General features: G+C 42.5%; 1 long non-coding RNA gene across 1 annotated transcript in view; it reads left to right on the forward strand.

Annotated features, from left to right (window-relative positions):
- The window catches only part of LOC105732128 (uncharacterized), a 37,637-nt gene extending 15,952 nt beyond the window's left edge, over nt 1-21,685 (forward strand). The window contains exon 4 of the long non-coding RNA XR_001110908.2: nt 21,615-21,685. This is a non-coding gene — a long non-coding RNA (uncharacterized LOC105732128). The remainder of the gene's footprint in view (nt 1-21,614) is intronic.
- Nucleotides 21,686-22,311: the final 626 nt, after the last annotated feature.

The following is a 22,311-nucleotide window of genomic DNA, read 5'->3' on the forward strand; positions in this document are numbered from 1 at the left end:
CAGCCATCTCTAGAATGTCATATAGTCTCTCTTCAGCTGGAATGAAAAGAGCTGAAAGAAATGTACAACCATGAGGACACCATAACCTGTAAATTACATGCTGAAACTGGAAACCCAAAATTATGATAACTAAGAGTGGTGCTGAGGCCCTAAGTTTTGGTCACACTCTTAACCTAAGTGAGAACCTGATCACAAATGGGGAATTTTCTTAAACGAAATTCTGGGAGGCCGTTGTTTTGGACTGAGCTCATGCACTAGGCCCCAACAAACCAAATCAAACCAAAATGGAGTCGCTTGTGCTAAGACTTTAAGGAATCACATAGATTCTAGAACAAACCAGGTTTTGTTTTTTTCTCCTACAAGTCTCTATACATTCTTGACAGCACATTAAATCTTTTAACCAAATTCATTTCCTCTTGCCTAGAGACTATCAAGCTTCAGATGATTATGCAAGAAAGGGTCCAGCCAGTTCCAGGTGAAGACACCACCACTGGCCATCGGAAAGCTGCCCTGCTCCTGTTGGAGCCGGGTGAGAGTTCCATGATCCCCTATAGGTAGGGACTACACCCGGAGCCAGCATGAAGCAGTTATAGAGAAAAGACCATTGATCCTTCTGGCTCCCATAATGATTTATGGGGATCACATCTCTCAGTAGGGAGATGGAGCAGGAAAATAGGGTGTGGAGGCAGGGAACATAAGGCTGATTCATACCTCAGCTATGACAGGAAATACCCTCTCCATAGGGCATACACAGAGTAAATGACTTTGTAACTGTACTTCACCCTCTTCATTTACATAGGGCGTACCCGAAGTAGTGGATATTTAAACTCACAAAAACTCTGTGCCAGGGCCTTTGAGCCCCTATGCCTAGGCCTGCTCCCACACTGTGGAGTGTACTTTCATTTGCAATAAGTTCCCTCATCCCTTCCTTGCCTGGTGTGTTTTGTGCAATTCTTTGTTCAAGATGACAAGAACCTAGACACCCCCCACTGTTAACAATTTTAGCGCCAAATCCTTCAGCAGGGATTGTAAAAGATTGGATGTCGTATGCATGTTACAAGCCCTCATTCTTCAGGAAGAAGCTAGGAGTTGAGGATTCATTGCTGATTGTAAGGAGCCATGGTGAAGATGGGGTTCGTGCATGAGTATATCTCTACTCTTCCTACCTGTTTCAGTGTGGATATTTTCTCAGTTGTTTGGTATTCAGGAGTCTTTCAACCAGTTTCTGGCTTTCTCTTGGAGGGAACTGATCCAAATATAGGTGTTTATTTGTGGGAGGAGGTATAGTCAGGAGCTTACTATTTCTTCATGTTGCTGATGCCACTTCCCAGAATTTTGTTCTGAGCAAATTACTTGAAATAGGCGAATATGATAAATTATTTTTAAGGTCTTAATCTCCTGAAGGATATTGTTTTGGCAAATGTTTTGGAACAGATATCTATTTAGATTCACTAGCACATAGAGACAGAGACACTAACCAGAAGATGTTCCTGAAATATAGGTGGCAAAGATTTAATCAAGGCAAGTGGTTTTCAAAAATAACAATAAAGGATAAGTCCAAGAATTGGCATAGTTTATACATAACCATAATGTTTATATTTATTTTTCTCCAAATAAGGCATTTCTCTGCATAAGATAATATGTAACTATGCTTTTGGGTAAAAGGAAATACATATTAAACATTTCTAAAGCATCTGGAAAAATATCCCTTTCCCCCATCTGTTCTAGACAGTTAAACATACTTTGGACCAGTTAAATTTTCCACAATAGTTTCTTTGGACATTAAAATGACTGAATTCTCCAAGCAGAAAATGAAAATCCTGAAATAGAGACAGAATAACAAGTATTACTTCTGTTTAATCAAATATAAAATTTAAGTGCACAATTAAATTACTTCTGTTTATGTGCTTTAACATTTAAATCTTCTTACCCCCTGCAATAATTGAAACTACCTGACGGAAAATAATCAATTTGAGACTGAATAAAATGAGCCTGGTGGTCTCAGGGACAAGCACAGTTAGTCAAGTAGTGTTGGTAAAATCCATTTTTATGTCTAATTTTGATAGCAAGACATTAGGTCAGCACTGAGTTTAAGAATATGGCCCCAGAGGAAAGCTGAAACATGGTGTCCTCACTGTTTCTAACTTCAGCCACATCTGGTTGAAAATTTCTGCAGTGGTTCCCAGAACAGCTTTTAGGTAACACTGAGGCATTTGAAAGGAGCTTTCTAAGGACCAAATAATCTTCAAAACTTTCAAAAGAAAAACCGAATGGTCTTCTAAGCCTTTGCTTACTCAACGTGCTTATTGTGGGCTAATAGTATTGACATATCCTGGGGGCTTGTTAGACTTGCAGAATCTTCGGCCCCACCCAGGCCTACTGAATCAGAACGTTCTTTTTAACAAGATCCTCAGGTGATTTATATTAAAATTTGGAACATATTAAGTCTTGTTTGAAGCTCTTTACAGATTTTTGTCGGAAGGTCCGTTGGGGGTGAGAGAGTTCCATGTTTTAAGAGATAGGTATGGGTTCTTTGGGAGGAGATTTTGGCATTGCAGCTGTGCAACTGAACAGCTCACTGGGAAAATGCAGAAAAGGAAAGGGCCTCTTTGAGATCACAGCCTCTGGTGGCTACCATGCTCAGAGGACCCACCTATTCTGTGGTACAATGAAGTTTCTCAACGCCTTTGGTCACTTATCAAGTTTAAATGAAACCTGCCTATTTCTACATCAGGCAGGATGTAGAAAAGCATTAATGCTTTCTCCACAAATTCTCAAACCCACATGTTTGTGTTAATTTATGGATTAACAGCCATCTTCAAGGGGCTAATCCTTCAGCACTTGATCAGACAAGAGAAAATAATTAAACCTACAAATAGCCTGACTCTTTAATTGCACAAAAAACATTTCCCTCTTTCCACAGAAGGACACAGATCATTCCATTCCAATACATGGAGAGACGCTAACTGAGATGCATAACAGGGTCCAAATTCGGTCTTTTTCCAATTTTTCAAAGTGCAATTCTGGCCCAAACCTCTACAGAAGCATAGAACCCTGCCAGTTACATCTTGTGCAGTACGAGGAAGTCCTTTCCATTTTAGTCTCTGGCAGTCAGGACCCTCTATTTTGTTTTGAGATTGGTTTTCTAGCTAAAACTTTGTACTTTTTGTCCCTAAAGATCTTTATGGGCAGAACAGACAGATCTGGATGGGGTGACTGAGCAGAGGGCCAGGTGGCCGAGTGACTTCATGCTGAGCATTGAGATGGGCTTGTTGGGAGGGCTCTTTCCCTCATTTCTCTTCTTGGGTCTCTGTGTATCTCCCAACCCTTCATGCTCTTATCCTTGTGTAACCAGGGGAACGTACTCAGTTCCAACTTCCAAAGAGGTTCTTGACCTCGCTAACCCTGAAGAATGGGGAAAGGGACCCCGGAGGCGTGGTGAGTTTGCCGTTTGAATAAATTTCGTGGACCCAAAGAGTTTTGCAGAAAAGTGATTTATTAGAGAGAGAGAAAGAAAGACAGCTCCCATGCTGTCGTGGGAGGGGACCCAGGGAAGCAGCCACTCTCTTATTGCTGGTTAGGGTCTGACTAAGCAGTAACATGGTATCTTTCCAGTCCAACTCAGGGACCTGCATTTGATTCAGTCCCTGAGTTCTTACTTTCTTTAAGACAATACCTGATTGGTTTACAAAGTAGCAGCATTTTTCTCCTAAAAAGAGAAAGGTTCCTCCTCTCTCTGCTGTTAGCAGGTCCATGGCCCTTCTATTTTGAAGAGCCATGGCAGCTAAAGAGATAAGCTGCTTCTGCAGAGTTACGAGAGAATTAGCAACCTTTTCCATGTCATCATTTAACTCCTGAGATAGCTTATAGTAAAACTGAGTAGAGGTAGTAATTCCTCCAGTGCCAGTACCAAATGCTCCTATTATTCCAGCCCCCACTATGAAAGGAATAATTGGGATTCGAGTGTGGTGTGGCCTGGGCAAGAGAAGACTCTGCACCTGCCAGTTGGTGTAAATCATCATGGGGGGGCACTAGGAAGGAGAGGAGGCATATTTCCCCAGGGGTATTGTTCAGGCAGCTGTAAGCTGAGGTGCCACAAAGAATAAGCCTGACCAAACAGGTGGGGGCTATCTCAAAAGCCCCGGGGTAACACTGTCCAGGTGAGCTGGTCTAAAGGGTTTACAAAGGCGAAGAGAAGCCTGGAGTCAGGATGTAATGGAACACAGAAAAAGGCATTCTTAAGGTTCAGGACTGTAAACCATTGTGCCTCTCCTGGCATTTGAGAGAGCAAGGTGTATGGGTTGGGTATGGCTGGGTATAAATTACAGCTTCATTAATAAGCCTGAGATCTTGCATTGGCCTCCATTGTCCACTAGGTTTTGTATTCCTAAAATTGGAGTATTACAAGGGCTGTTACAGGACCTCACTAGACCCTGAACTTTTAAGTTCCTTACAGTATCCTGTAGCCCCCTTTTGGCTTCTTGTCTTATGGGGTACTGTCTTTGGTAAGAAAAAGAGGTGGGATACTTTAGCCTTATTCGAATTGGGCATGCATTCTTTGCCCACCCAAATTGTCCCTCCATTGCCCAAACCTCTGGATTAATTCCTTCTTTAAATAATGGGCAGCAGAGAGGAATTTCCTCCCCTACGATGTTCATATAGATAATGGCTCCTGCTCTATCCTTCTTATCTGGAGTCACTTGGTTATGTACTTGACTGAGGTACCAGGTGTCCCCAAACTCTTGAACTGCTGCTAGAGCAGCCTCTCATTGCTGGTTAGGGTCTGCCTAAGCCATAACATGTTATCTTTCCAATACAATTCAAAGGACTGACCCAGGCCCTGCAGACCATCTGTGTACTTGTCTGGGTCATCTGAAAATTTTCCTAAGTCTGCCTTGATTTGCTGTAAGTCAGAAAGTGAAACGGGAGCATGTACTTTGGTTGGGCCAAATTCTCCTCCTACTGCCTGTAGGGGGCAGAGTTGGGGCATCCTAGTAGCCTGAGGTGCCTTTGGCCGCTTTGGCCTTCCCTGAAGCTGAGGAGACCTGGTCAGCATTGGTGGAGGGAGGAGCCACAGGGAGTCCTAAATATGAGGGTAGTCCTGAGGAGGGGCCAGTAGGGCATAGGTTACAAGCCTTAAATAGCTAAGGATTATCCCTTAGAGAAAAGAAAACTTGCACATAGGGGACCTCAATCCATTTACCTTCCCTCTTACAGAACAGGTCTAATTGTAGAAGGGTGTTATAATTTATACTTCCCTTAGGAGGCCGGGCTTCTCCACTTGGCAGACGGTATTGCAGCCATGCTGTTTGGCAGAGAAAAATGAGCCATTTCTTCTTCAAAGATCGTGGGTCAAATTGGTCCCAGTTATCCACGATACACTTTAAGGGTGATTTTGCCTTGGGAAGAGTAGCACCCATCTGAAATTGAACACAGGGATGCCCACATCCCCGGTTATTCCTTCCAACTGCTAGCCCTGGGACATCACCCAGTTATAGCACCTTGTGGTTTCCTTGTGCCCTAGATGCGTGATGATCTCCTGGGCCCCCCCAGGTGCCAGGTTTAATCACTCTTACTGGCATCAGGGGCATACCCTCACTGTCTAATGTCCTTATGGCCAACTTAAGGACATGGGGACTGCCAGGCTTAGTGGCCCTTCACCAGCATGTCCTTGAAGAACTAGGCCAGTGAGGCTTGGGCAATGGGTGCCAATATTCCCTAGCAAGAGTTTAATTAACATAGGCCTGATCATAAAGCTGCCCTAGGAGGATAAACTCCTTGGGAGGGGCCTCTAATCACAACAATCTTAAAGAAGGTAATGGCAGGCTGCGTGGCTGGAACAATGCCCTCAGGACCCAGGCCTTCTCCCCAACCCCACTTTCCATTCTAGGAATATGCCCTAGGGTTGTGAGGCCTGTAATTAACTATTTGCGCCTCAGACTAGGTCTGACTATGGTATTTTAGATGGAAAAGTTCTGCCATGCAGAGAGTCAATCCTAGGCAAGACAAATTGTACGTCATCGGATTCTGGCACCACTCAGTTGGATTGGGAAATTGCTGGTGACAAAAGACATAGTGTCCTCTTGCTCTGTGAGGACATAACCTAGCACAGTGGACTAAGGGAACTGGCCCTGTGTACCGTAGGAGGTCCTCATAGGCATAAGCCTGAGGGCACCACGGGCAAGGGTCCTGGGACTGCCACCCCAAGAGCCTCAAAGTCCTAGCAAGGAGGATAATAACCTCCTGTGTAGAAAATATCTTAGAGAAAAGAGCCAGAAGAAGTTTGCCTTACAGAAATCTGGACCCGGGAGGTTGGAGTCTGAAAGGCTGGGCATAGCTTGCATAGGCGGCTTTTTGTTAGAAGGTCTAAGTGGGGCCACGACCTCAAATGGACTGAACCAGGAGTTCGGGACCACTGCCCTTTCCTCTGGCTGGCCCTCGGCTTGGCCCAGAGAAAGAAAGAACAGCAAGAAAGGGAAGCTGGTTCGGGGCTGACCAACACTCCCAGTTCTGGAGAGCTGGGGGCTGTCGAAGAGTCCATTCCCAGAAAGCCTGACACCTGTGTCTTTAGTCCAGCGGCCGCACTAGTCGCACTTTGATGGCCAACAGGCGCCCGGTTTTTAACCTCTTTTACAAATTTAAAAGAAGGGAAAGGACAGATTAGCAAGCAAAAGGGGTCCAATATCACTCACCACTCTCAAGTCCCACGTTCTCCTGGCCGGCTTGGCAGAAGATGTAAATGGCGGGGGGTATGCTCCCATTTCTGAAGAGGTTCTTGACCTCACTAACCCTGAAGAATGGGGAAAGGGGCCCCAGAGGTGTGGTGAGTTTGCAGTTCAAATAAAATCATGGACCCAAAGAGTTTTGTGGAAAAGTGACTTATTAGACAGAGAGAGAGAGAGGGAAAGAAAGACAGCTCCCACACTGTCGTAGGCGGAGACCCAGAGAAGGAATCGTATAGGTAAGGAGCAGCTGGAGTTTTAACCCTTGAGTTATATGCCCTCCCCGTTAATGTTCTCGTCCAATGAAAGGAGTTCTTTCAAACTTCCTCTGGAGTGATTGATCTTCTTTGACTCTATTACCAGATTGGCTACTTGGTCCACAGTCCTGAGTTACAGAGCGCCCTTCCTCCCAGGGCTTTCAGGTGGGCTTTTTGGGACAAAGGAGCTTCACCTGGCTTTCCCCGCCTAGCCCACATGGGGGAAACCCAGACAAAGAACTTTACATTTGAAACCCCTCTGGTTCCCAAATGGAGGCATGGAGCTGGGAAACTCCTGCTTTGAAACCATGCCCCTTGTGGACCGAGGAAAAGTCCCTCACTTGTAATAGTAACTTTCATGATCGAATTTAGTTAGCTCATCAGTGTGATTCCATTCAGAAATGACTACCTAAAATGATACCTAAATTTCAAATAATAATTGTACTTTAACCATCACTTTTAACTGATTGCACAGCCTGCCATTTTAGGACTTTATTATTATGCTCTGCTTGGATATTTAAAGGAGTCTTCACTGAATCAGCCTAAAGCTTTCTGAAAACTGCCACTAATGAATTATCACATGGAACCTTCACAGAATTCCTAAGCCCCAGTGTTCCATAATAGAGACAGGAATAGTGGGAAGAATGCTGGCTTTGAAGCAAGATGCACCGAAGTCAGCATCTTAGCTCTGTCATCTTGGGTTAGTTACCAAAGCCTCACTGAGTCTCACTTCCCCCACTGTATTGGGAGAAATAATACCTATTGTATGGGTTTCTGTGAAGATTAAAAGAGATAGCAAATTTAAGTTGCTTAGCAAGAATACTGGCACCTAGTGGGGAATCAAGAGGTTTAATCCTTACTTTTAATCTCCCTTTCCTTTCTTGGTGAATGGTGTCTCTAGCCTGGTTTCTCCAGAAAACAGAGCCTCGGTCAAAAAGTTGTGTGAAAAAGCTACTGTTAACAATAGCAAAGACTTGTAACCAATCCAAATGCTCATCAAGGATAGACTGGATAAAGAAAATGTGGCACATATACACCATAGAATACTCTAGAGCAGTAAAATAGGATGAGTTCATGTCCTTTGCAGGAACATGGATGAATCTGGAAATCATCATTCTCAGCAAACTGACACAAGAACAGAAAACCAAGCACCGCATGGTCTCACTCATAAGCGGGAGTTGAACAATGAGAACACGTGGGCATAGGGAGGGGTGAGGGGATGGGGAGAAATAGCATTAGGAGGAATACCTAATTTAAATGATGGGTTGATGGGTGCAGCAAACCGCCATGGCATGTGTATACCTAGGTAACAAACCTGCGTGTTCTGCACATGTATCCCAGAACTTAAAGTATAATGTAAAAAAAAAAAAAGTCATGCGCTAAAGCTTTATCGAGTGAGTGCAATCCAGGGAAGCAAACGTGAAGGAACCAGGTAAATGAGGTAATGGAAGAGAAGAAGTGCAGGATGGTGCATTTCCAAGCTGTCTAGACTTGACTGGAAAACTTTCTTGTTGTTCGGTTATGCAGAACATTGCCAGGGAGGGCATATGGAAGTGTGAGTTTCAGCACAATTTCTCAGGAGGAGGAAGAGGAGAGAATAATCTATCTGTTGACTCCTTTCTGTCTCCTGTTGGTCATTGGCCAAATCCATCTCCCACCAGCAGAATTGGGTTGTCAACCTACATTTTTAGCTTACTTTTGCCATAAGAGTGCTGACATTGAGCCAATGAAAGGGCATGAGCCAGAAACATTTAATACCTGTATCTTTACAACATGCAGCTTTGCAGACCCCTCTTGGAAAGTCGGTGGGTTTGGCTTAGGAGGCCCCTGGCATTTGCATCTTAGCATTGACAGGAAAGCTCAAGGGTGAGAGATGAGAGCCCTGTGGTGTGAGGTAGCGTTGTGACGTGACACACAGCCTGGTCCTTCCTCGAACTACACAGGACTTCATGACTAGCTGCTTGCTGCCTCAGGGTCGACTGCTGAGCAGCTCCCCTGAGTGGACAGGGACGAAGCTCAGTGGGAAAAGATGGACATCTTCTCTCTGTGCCAACAATAATGTCACTGGTACTAAACAATCTTCCTGGAGAGTCACCCAGAGCACTGAGCAAAAAAGTCCTAACCAACCAAATCTGAATACATGAACTGGGTCTGGTATTGTGAGAATAGGATATGGGCTTTCAATAATTCATGAATGTGGAGGGATGTAAAATTGGCTCTCAACACAATTTTGACCTGGGTTAAGTTTATTTTTAGTGCTTTTTGGATTAAAGCTCAGGAGAAAGGTTTGGTTTAGAGACCTTGATTTGCGGAATTAGCTTGTCCTCTGTTTGACTTCAAAGTCTATTTTCAATCACATCACTGTGCCTACTGTCTCAGTACAAAGATGGCCCCAAAGCCATGGGATGGAACACCACCACCCAGAACGAGCAGAGACCAGGACTCCTTGTACCTGAAATGATGGAACAAAAGGCTGTGGAAGACACTAGCAACAGAGAGAAAGCCAAGAGAGAGAAATTAAGAAATAAGAGATTTTCAGAGTAAAGGAAAGGATCGCCAATGTCAGATGATACAGAGAGGGCAAGTAGAATGGGAAGAAACAAGATCACAGAATATTGTAACTGCTGCTCTGACCAGACAATTTCTGTGGCAAGATGGGGACTAACTAAAAACCTCTGAGTATTGAACAGTGTGATGAAGTGAGGAAATAGAGCTAATTTTTTTTAAAAAAGTTTTTACTTAAAATTGGCAAATAGGAAAATAAAAAAAAATTTTGGTACCTTGGTAGGGAATGGGGAATCAGAGTTGAAGCAAGTTTTTTTTTCAAAGCACAATTCATTAATTCAATCTTCTGTGATACCATTGGGCTGTTTCCAGCTTTTTGAAAATTAGAAATAATGCTGCTATAAACATTCTTGTAAATGTCTTTGGGTGCATATGTGTTCCTATTTTGGTTAAGCAGCTCTAGCAATAGTCACAGTGCATTTCAATATTCAATCAACAGCTCAGTTTATTGATATGTCAGTTACATCATGTTGATAAACCATCTGTTACCATACTATTTCTGTGAGTAAGTTTCTGTTCTGTCAGTTACTGATGGAGGTGTCTTAAAACCCACAGTACATTACTGATATCTATGTCTCCTTTTACTTTTGTTAATTTTTGCTGTCTTAGAAAAACATACAAATTTTGAATTGTATATTTAAACATATACAGATTTAGAACTTTTTTTTATATCTTCTTGGTAAGTAGAAATTTTTATTGCTGTGAAATTTCCTTCTTTATCTCTAGTATATTTCTTATCTTGAAGTGTTCTTTATCTGATATTCACTCTCTCCCGCTCAGAGTTTGGAAGGCATATCTTTTTCTATCCTTTTACTTTCAATCTTTCTATGTCCTTGTATTCAAGACTTGTCTCTTAGAATCAGAATATGATTTTTAAATGCTATTTTCTCTGATCAAATGTTGCCATTTCTAAACCATTTAGTTCATTTATGGTTATTATAATTATCTATAAGCAAGATATTTTTGAGACAGTGGAAGCATTTATTCCACTATCTCAAAAATAGTGGAAAAAACAGTGACCTGAATAGGCCACTTTTCTGGTGTTGGTCTCTTGGAGATGGAGTGGGCTCAACAAGGAGATGTGGGAAGCTCTCCCATTTTTGGGCAGGAGGGAATGAAAAATGAAAGAGATTGAAAACATAAGTGAGGGAAAGAAAAATCTCACCTCAAGTAGCTGTCACCTGTCTTTACCTGAAGTCCCCTATCCCCACGTTCTTCTGTGTCTACTTTGCCACAGCTTCAAGGGGGCAGCTTTCCCAGATTCTGCTAATGCTGCTGTTCTGATTAATTTGGAACTTTGGAAGAAATCTATTTGAATTGGCAGAAATAATGACTTCTTAAATTTATCCTTCTGTCTTTTGTCTTAATATGTAATCCAATTTTATCTGATTTTTTTTTTTCACACAAGCTGGTACTCTCTGTACCCACTATACTAAAACCTTCCCTTTATTTATAGACTGGCTAATTTATTAAGCAGTCACTTGTGTTTGTTGCATGGTGGAATGAAAGGATGAGGAAGGGGTGTGGTTGGGAAGGAGGCTGGATCTACTGACTGAGCACTGAACTGTGCAGCCTATGGCAATGGAGAGCTTGCAATTCTCTGATGCACAAAAGCTGATGCTGACCTTCTCTTAGCTGTGCTGTTTGCCAGCTTTTCCTTAGTCAACTCCCAAATGACAGCATCCTTAGCAGAAACTTCTTGCTACCTGGTGAGATAGATAATCCCAGTGAGTAAATTCATGGGCTCTGAAGTCACACTGGTTTTAAAGCTTGGCTCTGTTCCTTATAATCTGTGTGATTTTGAGCAAGTTCTTTACCTTCTTGAGCCTTCACTTCTTCATCTGTGAAGTGGGGATAAAATGATACTACCTTATGGATTTTTCATGAGGAAAAAATGAGCGTATATGTTGTGATGTTAATTTTACCTGTCAACTTGGCTAGGCCATAGTACCCAGTTATTTAATTAAATGGTAATCTAGGCGTTGCTCTGAAGGTATTTTGCAAATATGGTTAACATCTACAATCAGTTGACGTTAAGTAAAGGAAACAATCTTCTGTCATCTGAGTTGGCCTTATTAAATCAGTTGGAAAGCCTGAAGGGCAGAACTGAGATTTCCAGGGGAAGAAGAAATTCTGCTTCAAATTTCTATGGATTTTGGACTTGCCAGCCTCACAATTGCATAGGCCAGGTCCCTGAAATAAGACTCAATGTGTATTTATATCCTACCGGTTCTGCTGCTCTGGAGAACCCTGACTAATACATATGCACAAAGCGCTTGGCACAGTGCCTTGCTGGCCATCAGTCCTCAGGAAGTGTTGGCCTACCGTTGTTATTTTATGCATATCTGATTAGCATAGGGAATGCTTTCCTGAAGCACGAAGCTGTCAGAAGATAATCCCTACGAAAAGGCAAGCTCAACAGTCATTCATTCTTGTCATACCTCCTGCAGTTTTGACCTGCCTCTGTTCTGTTGTGTTTTGTTTTTCCTGTGCAATGATGCTTAAGATGCTCGTCATAATATATCAGATCTTGCACCATTCCCCACTTGGCAGCTGATTTGCCCCCTGTGATTCTCTGACATTTCCTTGAGAAGGCCATTGGCCACCAAGCTGCACTTCAACCTCAGCCTCTACCTCTTCCATCCTCTGCAGCTCCTGTGGCACTCTTGCTTGTGTATCCTTGTGGTTATTTTGTGAGTCAACATTGAGCCCTAGAATATTCCTTAATGGAAGAAAGAGCAACCACAGAGAGTTGAACTTCATCCTGACTGGACAAAATACCCTACAAGATGTCAGTTCATGGGCTGAGAGCTTCGGATAGCATTTTATTTGCTTCACTCACTCTACATAAGAAAACATTTTTGTAGGTCAAAAAGATTGAATATTGGTGACTTCATATACTTCACCCTAATAATTACACTCTCCCTTACTGGAATGGATTTATATAGTCTCTCTCTACATTTTTAATTAAAAGATGTTTCTATGACCAGAGTATTACAGCAAATCAGTGCTGTATAGGACTGCACTAAGCAGCATGCATGTGTTGTTATTGTTGTTATTCTCATTAGACTTTACAGCAAAAGTCAATCCAAGGGCATCACAGGGTGAGTCTTGGCCTGAATAGGCTACTTTCCTGGTGTTGGTCTCTTGGAGATGGAGTGGGCTCAACGAGGAGGTATGGGAAGCTCTCCAGTTGTCATTACAGACAGGCAGGCTTAAAGCAAGCTATGCCTCCAGCCCAGAGAACCATCGCAGAGCCATTTGTTTGCTCCCCTGAGTATTAGCAGCTATTAGCAGCTCTTCTCTGCCAGTGAGTGGTTTTCATTGTTTTGTGGATTTTCAGTACAGATGGTATCAAAGGCCATGTGGCAGAATGCTAAGCGTATACCTATGTGGGCTTTTGCAAAGTAGAAAAATATTGAATTTTAGTCATTAAAAATTTTACAATTCTGTCTTATGCATCACACCATCTGTAGAGGCTGCTGAAGTCCCACATCCTTACTAGATGCTCAGTGAGGATGTAAGCTGCCATGTGATATAGTGGTGTCAAGGCCTTGACTTTTAGCTGGACTAACCAGGCTTGAGTCCTAGTTCTGTTACTGCATGGTTGTGTAACCTTGGGTAAGTTAACTTCACTGTGACTCAGTTTTCTCAACTCAAAATGGGGACAGAAACAGTCCCCTATCTAAAAGGATTGTGATGAGTTAGTATCTGTAAACCACTGTGCTATGTACATAAAAAGCATGGTATGTGCTGATTATTGTTATTAAGTGAATGACTCGTAGTACACAGGAGACATTTTAAAGTTCAAATTGTGTTACAAAGAAGCAATACAATATGGAAAGCAATCTACGAGATACTTAAACTCCAAAAACTATACTATTCTTTTTCTTGTTTTAGGATGGTATTGGTCACTGTGTGCTATTATGTAGGTTGTAGACTAGCTTAAGTCTCTGGGTTTCAAGAGGACTTTTGTTACACTGTTTCTGTTCTAACCCATTTCTCCCTCCTGGCATTTGATACCTCTTTGACAAATGCCTGAAGTGGCTGATGCAATCATTTTCCTTCCTACTGACCTGTGGCTGTGGCATTGATACTGTTTGTTGGGCTCCAAGAACAAAATAACTTGACTGGTACATCCAGATCCACCCACTTATCCTGAAATTAGAGACCGCATCTACCCATTTTGTCCACAATGAATTAAAAATGAATATGTTTTGCTTCTTTTGTTCTTCTATTGCTACCTGGCATTTTAGAATCTGACAGTATATAATCATAGTAAAGTATTATTCTAAACTACCAGCTTCTTTGAAAGGCATATCTCACAGGAACTCAGAGGAAACCTAGACATCTTTATGAGTTATTTTCAAAAAATGTCTTGGAGGAAGCTTGGGATCTCAACAGTGCATGATTTTTCTCACTGCTCTGAACACTGCATTCAGATTCACTCCAAAGCTACAGAACTTGCCTCAAAGAATTCAGCCTAAAAGGAGAGAAATGGCCTTTTCAGCAAAAGCGATAAAAATAACCTAAATTTCCAGGGTGCCTTTCCGCTGAAGAACTCATAAAGCCTTTACAGGAATTGGTGAAAGGATTTTTGTCCAGAAGCGTTCCTTTACTCGGGTGGCGTTTGATTGGTAAAGTTTCTCCAAGTTTAAATATATTTTTGAATGTCTTTCTCATCTTTTGTTATTGTGTTTTCCGCTTGAACGCATTTCAATTTCACTTATGGACATCTATTCCTTTCAAGAAAAAAATCAGGGCAAGAGCTGAGTCACTTTTCTTAGTCCTCTCATCACTGAGTTTCTCTGGATAGCATTTTCTTCCCAAGTCCTTTGTTCTTTTTCAGCCACTTCTAACTTCATCTTTCCATTGTATTTCAGTCATTCCCAGCCAGGGCCAATGAGCTGACAGTGCCTCACTCCAGGGCCCGGGGCCCCAGTTAACAGCTTTATGTTTTAATAGAGTGCCCTATTCCATTAACTATTGTTCAGCACCTTTGGCCTTGGCTCTACCAGAGAGTTGAATCTTTTGTTTCTTCCCATTGTGCGATGGTTAATATTATTATTTGTAGCTCCCAGCCTTTCTTTGCCCACAATATATACCTGTCCCTTGAACAACACAGGTTTGAACTGTTCAGTTCCACTCATACACATGTTTTCTTATTCCTTTGCCACCCCTGGGACAGCAAGACCAATCCCTCCTCTTCCTTGTCCTCCTCCACCTACTCAGTGTGATGATCCCTGTGCACTTAGTGAAAAGTAGCTATATTTTCTCCTCCTTATGATTTTCTTAGTTACATTTTCTTTTCTCTAGCTACTTTATTATGAGTACAGTATAGCATACATATACAACATATGTGTTAATTGTTTATATTATTGGCAATGCTGCCGGGCAACCTTAGGTTATTAATAGTTAAATTTTTGGGGAACCAGAAGTTATATATGGATCTTTCACTGCACCTAGGATCAGTGCCCCAACGCCTGCATTGTTCAAGGGTCAACTGTATTTGTTTGTGGTGTTAGGGGAATCAACTTACATTCCTATACCCCTGAGTTCTCAACTTCTTAATGTTTTTCAGCCTTTCTTTAATTTCATACACACTACCCAAATTTTCCAACTCTGTTTTATTTTAAATCAATTATTTTATTATAAAAACAAATATTTCTAGTTTCAGACTTTTTATTTTTTTCTGTTATTATTATTATTATTATTATTATTATTGAAACATGGTCTTTCTCTGTCACACAAGCTGGAGTGTAGTGGTTCTATCGTAGCTCACTGCAGCCTCCAACTCCTGCACTCAGGCAGTCCTCCTGCCTCAGCCTCCCAAGTAGCTAGAACTTGGTGGGCACCCCATGTCTAATTTTTAAAAAAAAATTTTGCAGAGATGGGATCTTGCTATGTTACCCAGGCTGGTTTTGAACTCCTAGCCTCAAGTGATCCTGCCATTTGGTCTCCCAAAGCGCTGGAGTTATAGGTGTGAACCACCACACCTGGCCTATATGTTTCTATTTATTATAAGAGCTGTATATGTTCATTATAAAAACAAGTTAGAAAAAACTTTCTGTATGTAATCCTACCTCAAAGAGATTGACAGTGCCCTTTTTCTTACAGTTTTGTTTTTGACCCCCCAAAATCAAAATTGGTGTCATTCCTTATAGGTATGAATTTAAAAAAAAATCAGAACTGAAAGAAACAGTACACTTGGCATAATGTGCCAAGTATTTATAAATTTTGTATCTGATTTTTGTAAAAAGTTTATATTATTTTGTGACTATTTCCTCAGGTCTTACATCCTCCAACAACTCCATGAGTTTATTATTCGAAAGCATGTGAGGGTTTAGGTACTCCTGAGTGCTCATAAAACTCTAGGCCCTGAATGATGGATTGTGTTGCTTGTGACTTCAAAGGAAGGAAAATAATAACAGACCACAGTCCCTGGAAAGTGAAGGGACAGTTATAAATGTCACAAACCTTGAGATACGTGTATCAGTCATGGTTCTCCAGAATACAGCCAATAGGAGATACATGTGTATATATATATTTAGAGAGAGAGAGAGAGAGGCTTATTTTCAGAAATTGGCTCACATGATTGTGGGGGCTGGCAAGTCTGAAATCTGTCAGGCAGCCTGGCAGGGTGGAAATTCAGGTACCAGTTGCTGTTGCAGTCTTGGGTCTGAAATCTACAGGGTAAGGCGGCAGGCTGGAAACTCAGGCAGGGTTTCTACATTGCAGGCTTGAGGTGAGGGAGATGGAGTCCTGTACCCAAGTAAATCTTTCAGCAAACTCTTAAATAATTGTTTTCATTTATAGTCTGCAATCAGGCAGTTCAATACCAAAGGCTCAGGAGGTGCCTGACAGTAAATGGTTGAAGAACAATCCAGAACTCAGAGAAGTGCTTGAAGTCAAATGCTCCTTCCTGGTTCTGTTACTGTATATGTGCTGACTTAAATAACCTCTGTTTCTTAATGATTCTCATTTTCAAAGGCCAAATCTCCACATTAAAACCAAACAACACAAATCATTATGAAACTGCTAAGGGATAGGCTGATTCCTGTGCTGAAATTCGTCAACAGCATGCAAAGATGAAATGCTTTCCCATTGATTTTACAGACCTGCAGCCAAAGTTTTAGGCTCCAGGAAATCTGCAGCCAGGTCAGTGTCTTCTCTAAGCAGTGTCTGCTATAATTAGTTTGCGTCAACTCAGAACCTCTGTATATACTTATTGATTTGTATAACAGCACAGAAAGAAACTTCAGAATTATCTGTCTTATAAAATGCATGGAAAAATCCTATGTAAATGTGAGCAAATTTGAGTCCAGGTCTTCCTTACTCAGGTGTTGGCACAGAGAAGGCAGACCTGGTATCATTCAAGGATGCAATCTGCCTGGGCAGGTAAGAAAAAAAAAGGAAGATGGACAGGAGAGTTTAGGGTCTGGGCAAGAGTGGGATGGAGATGCTGCACCATGAAATCTAAATTGCAGAGAAAGGGAGGGAAGTGAACAGAGGCAGGGCTGTGGATAGGGCCAAGATGGAGCATGGGTGAGCTGGGGGCCTTGCTGACAGTTCCAGGTTGGAGCCCAGAACCACGTGCCACGCAGCAGGTGCTCCACAGAGGCAGGGGCCTTCACCGCAAGGTGGGGGAGTAATGGTGTGGGAGACATTTGGAAGGTGGGCAGGACAATAACCCTCACCTCCTGAACTGGGAAGTAACAATGATAATTATAATGATAATTATAATAAGGCCTCACCAGGTATCAATCTGTGTGCTGAATACTTTATATATCCTATGTTGTTGAATATGGGTGTGAGGAAGTGAGCAACTTCTTGAAGCCTGATGTCTCAGGGGACAGCTAGTGACAGTTACACTGGGGAGACCAGGAGGAGGTTCAAAGAGGAGTCTGCGGTTAGAGGGGAGTTGTATAGGAGCGTAGGGTGTACTGGTTTTAGAGGAGGATGATGAGGGGGAGTGGGACCAAGCATTGGAAGGATGATGATATTGGAGTGAGGAATAGGCAGGAGTCTGGGCTGCAAGGACAAAAGGAAAGCAGAACCCAAAGGATGCCCGACTCAGATGGATTTGCGTGTTAACTGAGTGGGTTTGGAATAGACCTTATAGAAAAAAATACAGCGTGAAAATCCTGGAGTTGTTCGGAGATTCACGAGAAGAAACCAAACAGGACATGTGCTGACAGCTGAATGGCTCAAACCAACCGCTGTGGGTTGGATGCGTTGGACAGATCTGGTTCTTTTGAGCTCTTGTGGCTTGAGGACAGGCCGACTTACTACGTCTGGCTTCAAGCTCATCATGAGGTCATGAGAAAACGTCACCCAAACTGGGAATGCTGAAATCCTTGTTTCCTGTGTATCCAGTTAGCATTTATGAACACATGGCCATAGAGAGAAGGAATTATGTGCATATGTGTGTGTTAAAATAGTACTTGACGATGGTCTAATGCTTGACCTTACTTTGCTCTGTGCAAGTAAAGGCACTGCTTAAGGAGTAAAAGAATGTCTGGTAAAAATAAAAGAAAATGCCCATTAAAGGTGTGTGCAGTTTAATCTGTACAGTTAATATGGTAAAGGAATGTACATAAGCCCTCATACGTACTCCTTACGTTCCTTAAATCTTGGTTGTTGCCATTTTCCTATATCCATAGTTTTCTCATAAACTCATTAGCATTCAGATTTCTGAAACACAGTGAAAATCACGCAGTCAAGAGCAAACCTCTTAGAATCTTATCCCACTTCTACATCCTTTTTTTTTTTCTTTTGAGACAGAGTCTGGTTCTGTTGCCAGACTAGAGTACAGTGGCACAATCTCGGGTCACTGTAACCTCCGACTCCCTGGTTCAAACTATTCTCCTGCCTCAGCCTCCCAGGTAGGTGGAACTACAGGCACCCACCACCACGCCCAGCTGATTTTTGTATTTTTAGCAGAGACGGGGTTTCACCATTTTGGCCAGGATGGTCTCGATCTTTTGACCATGTGATCCTCCCGCCTCCATCTCCCAAAGTGCTGGGATTACAGGAAATGAGCCACTGCGCCCTGTCCACTTCTACATTCTATAAAAATACTTAGAATCTCTTTTTGTTTTTCTATTCCTTTAGTACCAGAGCCAATGTGTCTTTTAATTCATCCTAACACTTCCTACTAATAATCAGATCAATTAGGTGGGAGAGAAATATATATGTAAAATTGAGGAAAATAATTTGTAGGCATTTAAAAGGAGGGCTACTTTAATCAAAGTTGCTTACTCAGCAAAGCCTTTCCTCCCTACAGATGATATAAAACAAATACAGGTACACATCCCAATTCTGTACCTGTAATATACATAACAAAGTATCACAGACTAGGTGGTTTAAATAACAGAAATTTGTCTTCTCGCAATTCTAGAGGCCGAAAGTCCAAGATAACGTGTTGGCAGGATTTCTTCCTTCTGAGGCCTCTCCTTGGCTTGTGGATGGCCATCTTCTGCCTGTCTTTACACGGGTCTTCCCACTGTGTGTGCCTGGGTCCAAATTCTCTCTTCTTTTAAGGACCCATCCTAAAGACCTCACATTACCTTAATTATGTCTCTGAAGATTCTATCTCCAAATGAAGTTACATTCTGAGGTACTGGGGGTTAGAACTCAAACACACAAATTTCTAGGAGGACACACTTCAGCCTATTATGGTGTCCTTCCAAAAGCTTCTGAACTGTAAGTCAATGGAGACTTTTGGAAATCAGTTGAGCTTTAATCAGTAAGGTCTACTGGCTATTACAGACAACTTCACAACACGTTTTATGGAAATGGACACACAAATAGGAAGGGAAGGTCTCTTTAGCAACCTCATTCTTGCTCTGAGAATGTAGAATGCATCATGGACTTAGAGAAAACCATTAGTAGGAGTCTCACTGAGATGTCTAGTCCCTGTGGAACAAGCATGTGCTCAGGCAAATTCTCAGCACATTCTCAAATTGCCCAAAGTGTTGTCACTTGACAAGGGTCAGGAAAATCACAGCAAATCATGAATAGATGAATCTATCACTGGGTACCACCTCTTGGGTCACTCCTGAGCTTCTCAAGAGTTTTCTTACCTGAGGTTTTGATTTCTGTCACTATGTTAAGTATTAACCATAAAAGCATCTATTTTATAATTAATGGGCTACCGGGATGGGCCTTGGAGTTGTTCCTGACCTCTGTTTCCACCTAAACAGTGGAGGGGAACCACATTAAGGAGACCTCGGGCCAGGCACAGTGACTCACACCCGTAATCCCAGCACTTTGGGAGGCCAAGGTGGGTGGTCACGAGGTCAGGAGTTCGACACCAGCCTGACCAACATGGTGAAACCCTGCCTCTACTAAAAATACAAAAATTAGCCGGGCATGGTGGCATGTGCCTATAATCCCCCTACTCAGGAGGCTGAGGCAGGAGAATTGCTTGAACCTGGGAGGCGGAGGTTGCAGTAAGCGGAGATCACACCACTGCACTACAGCCTGGGCGACAGAGTGAGACTCTGTCTCACAAAAAAAAACAAAAAAAAACAACAAAAAAAAACAAAAGGAGACCTCATGATCAAAGATGAGCAGCATCATGGGGATGGAAATGGGCATAACTACTGTTTAATTGCCACAGTTTAACACAAAGGATGAACAAAAGTGTCTGACAGGAGTGGAGGGTGGGAGGTTTGTAGGAGAGAGTACGAGGTGACCTCAGAGATGGCCCAGGGTGATGTATTTATTAATGGTAAAGGTGAAATTACAACCCCCTTTCCAGGAAATGAGTCAAGGTTTGGAAGAAAAGATGGAAGTTTTATGATGTCTTGCAGCAGAGGGAAAGAGCTTAGTGAATTGAGATGAGGGGCAGGAGAAGTGTTCCAGGCAAGCGTTCATGAAGTGAATCTGTCAGCAAGTGGCAGCTCCATCCAGCACACGCTGGCCTGGTGGGAAAGTTACAGCTTAAATATTGCTCAACACTTGGTGTGTCAGAACAGATTGTACCCCTTGTTTGAGAAGATTAGTTTCATTTACCCCTTTCTTGGCATTTCAGGAAGCCACATGGATTTCTGCCCAGCATCCCACCCCTTCCCAGAATCCCGTTTCCTCACCCTACAGCCACATCCGTCCATTGCACAAAGCTACAGACCTTTTCAGTGCTTTCCCTGCACGTGCTCTTGTGGGTGTTACTTCTCTCTGGAAAATTCCTACTCTTCGATCCTTTCTAAGACTTATTAAATGTCAAGTCCTTTACAAGGATTCTCCTGATCCTTTTACTTTGAATGTTTTTTTCTTCCTCTTCTGGACACCTATTGCATTTTAAACTTAGGATGAAGTTCAACCTGTTTCATTATATGTTAGGATTAACTTGCTCTGATCTATCCCCATTTCCAATAGACTATCTAACTTCATGAAGATATAGATTTTCACTTTCACTTATATCATCTCCTGTACCAAGCACAACTCTTGCACAGGATGTGCATCATAAATACCATTTGGATGAAGCGGAATCAATACTTGCTGAATGAGGTTGAATGAATACTGTGAAAATGGCTCCCTTCCTGTGGGTACTCCCTTACTGAAAGTGAGACCAGGCTTCCGTACAGCATGGCGCTCTGGGGGCTGGACTGGAAGTGCAGGAGGGGTGGCTTGTTGCTAAAATGTCAGGGTATGGTGTTAAGGGCATTCACAAGCCATAATCTCAGGGTGAAGCCAGAGTTGAGAATGAAACAGACAGTCCAAAGGAAACGTCAACTGAAGAGGCAGCAACCAATGGTTGAACAAGGCGTAGTAAGCCATCCAGGCTGAGGAATGGCTGGAAGGTTGAAGGGTCTCCTCAGAGAGGCCAGGGTTGAAAGATTGGAACCTGGTGGGTGAAGAACTGTTAAGTGGACTAAGCTCTCTAAGACACTTCACTCCTTTACTGTTTCATCTAGAGACGTTTCAAACCGTTGTTTGCCATCGTCTTAGTTCAGACATCATCAGCACAGCTTTATTCCTACCAGTTAGTAAGCTTTACTCTACTCTGGTAGGTCATTTTAACAACCTATTTGGAGTTCGTTTTTCTCAACCTTTCCTTTAACAGGAAGCCTTCGGAGTGTTCAGCCACTACCTCGTTGTGATCTGCAATGTGCTACAAACTTGAAAATGAGGCAAAGTGAGTGGATTTCTCTAACTCTGGTCCAACCGAATGGCTGGGACAAACCACAGATGACTCATCCCCTCAGTGACAGCCAGCGGAACTTAGCCAGCCTCCTAGAATCTGATGACCAAATTGTGTCTCCTTGAACTTTGATTTCCTTCTGGGTTCTAGATCTATTGGTGATGGTGAGACGTGGTGAAAAGAGTTCTCAAACTAGTCCAAGTCCCACTTTTTTCACTGAAAAATATTGTGGTTTAAGGATAGATACCTTGCTTTTAACTTTCATTTTATTTTACTTTTATCATTTTTGTTTTTTGAGATGGAGTCTCACTCTGTCACCCAGGCTGGAGTGCAGTGGTGTGACCTTGGCTCACCGCAACCTCTGCCTCCTGGGTTCAAGCCATTCCCCTGTCTCAACCTCCTTAGTAGCTCGGATTACAGCTGCCTGCCACCACGCCTGGTTAATTTTTGTATTTTTAGTAGAGATTGGGTTTTGCCATGTTGGCCAGGCTTATCTTGAACTCCTGGCTTCAGGTGATCCGCCCGCCTCGGCCTCCCAAAGTGTTGGGATTATAAGCATGAGCCGGTGCACCCGGACACCTTGGTTTTACAATGGGATAATAATCCCAAGTATCCCTAT

The sequence above is a fragment of the Aotus nancymaae genome, unplaced genomic scaffold (assembly GCF_030222135.1).
Source record: "Aotus nancymaae isolate 86718 unplaced genomic scaffold, 86718_ANA_hifiasm-v0.15.2.pri h1tg000043l, whole genome shotgun sequence".
NCBI classification, from domain to species: domain Eukaryota; kingdom Metazoa; phylum Chordata; class Mammalia; order Primates; family Aotidae; genus Aotus; species Aotus nancymaae.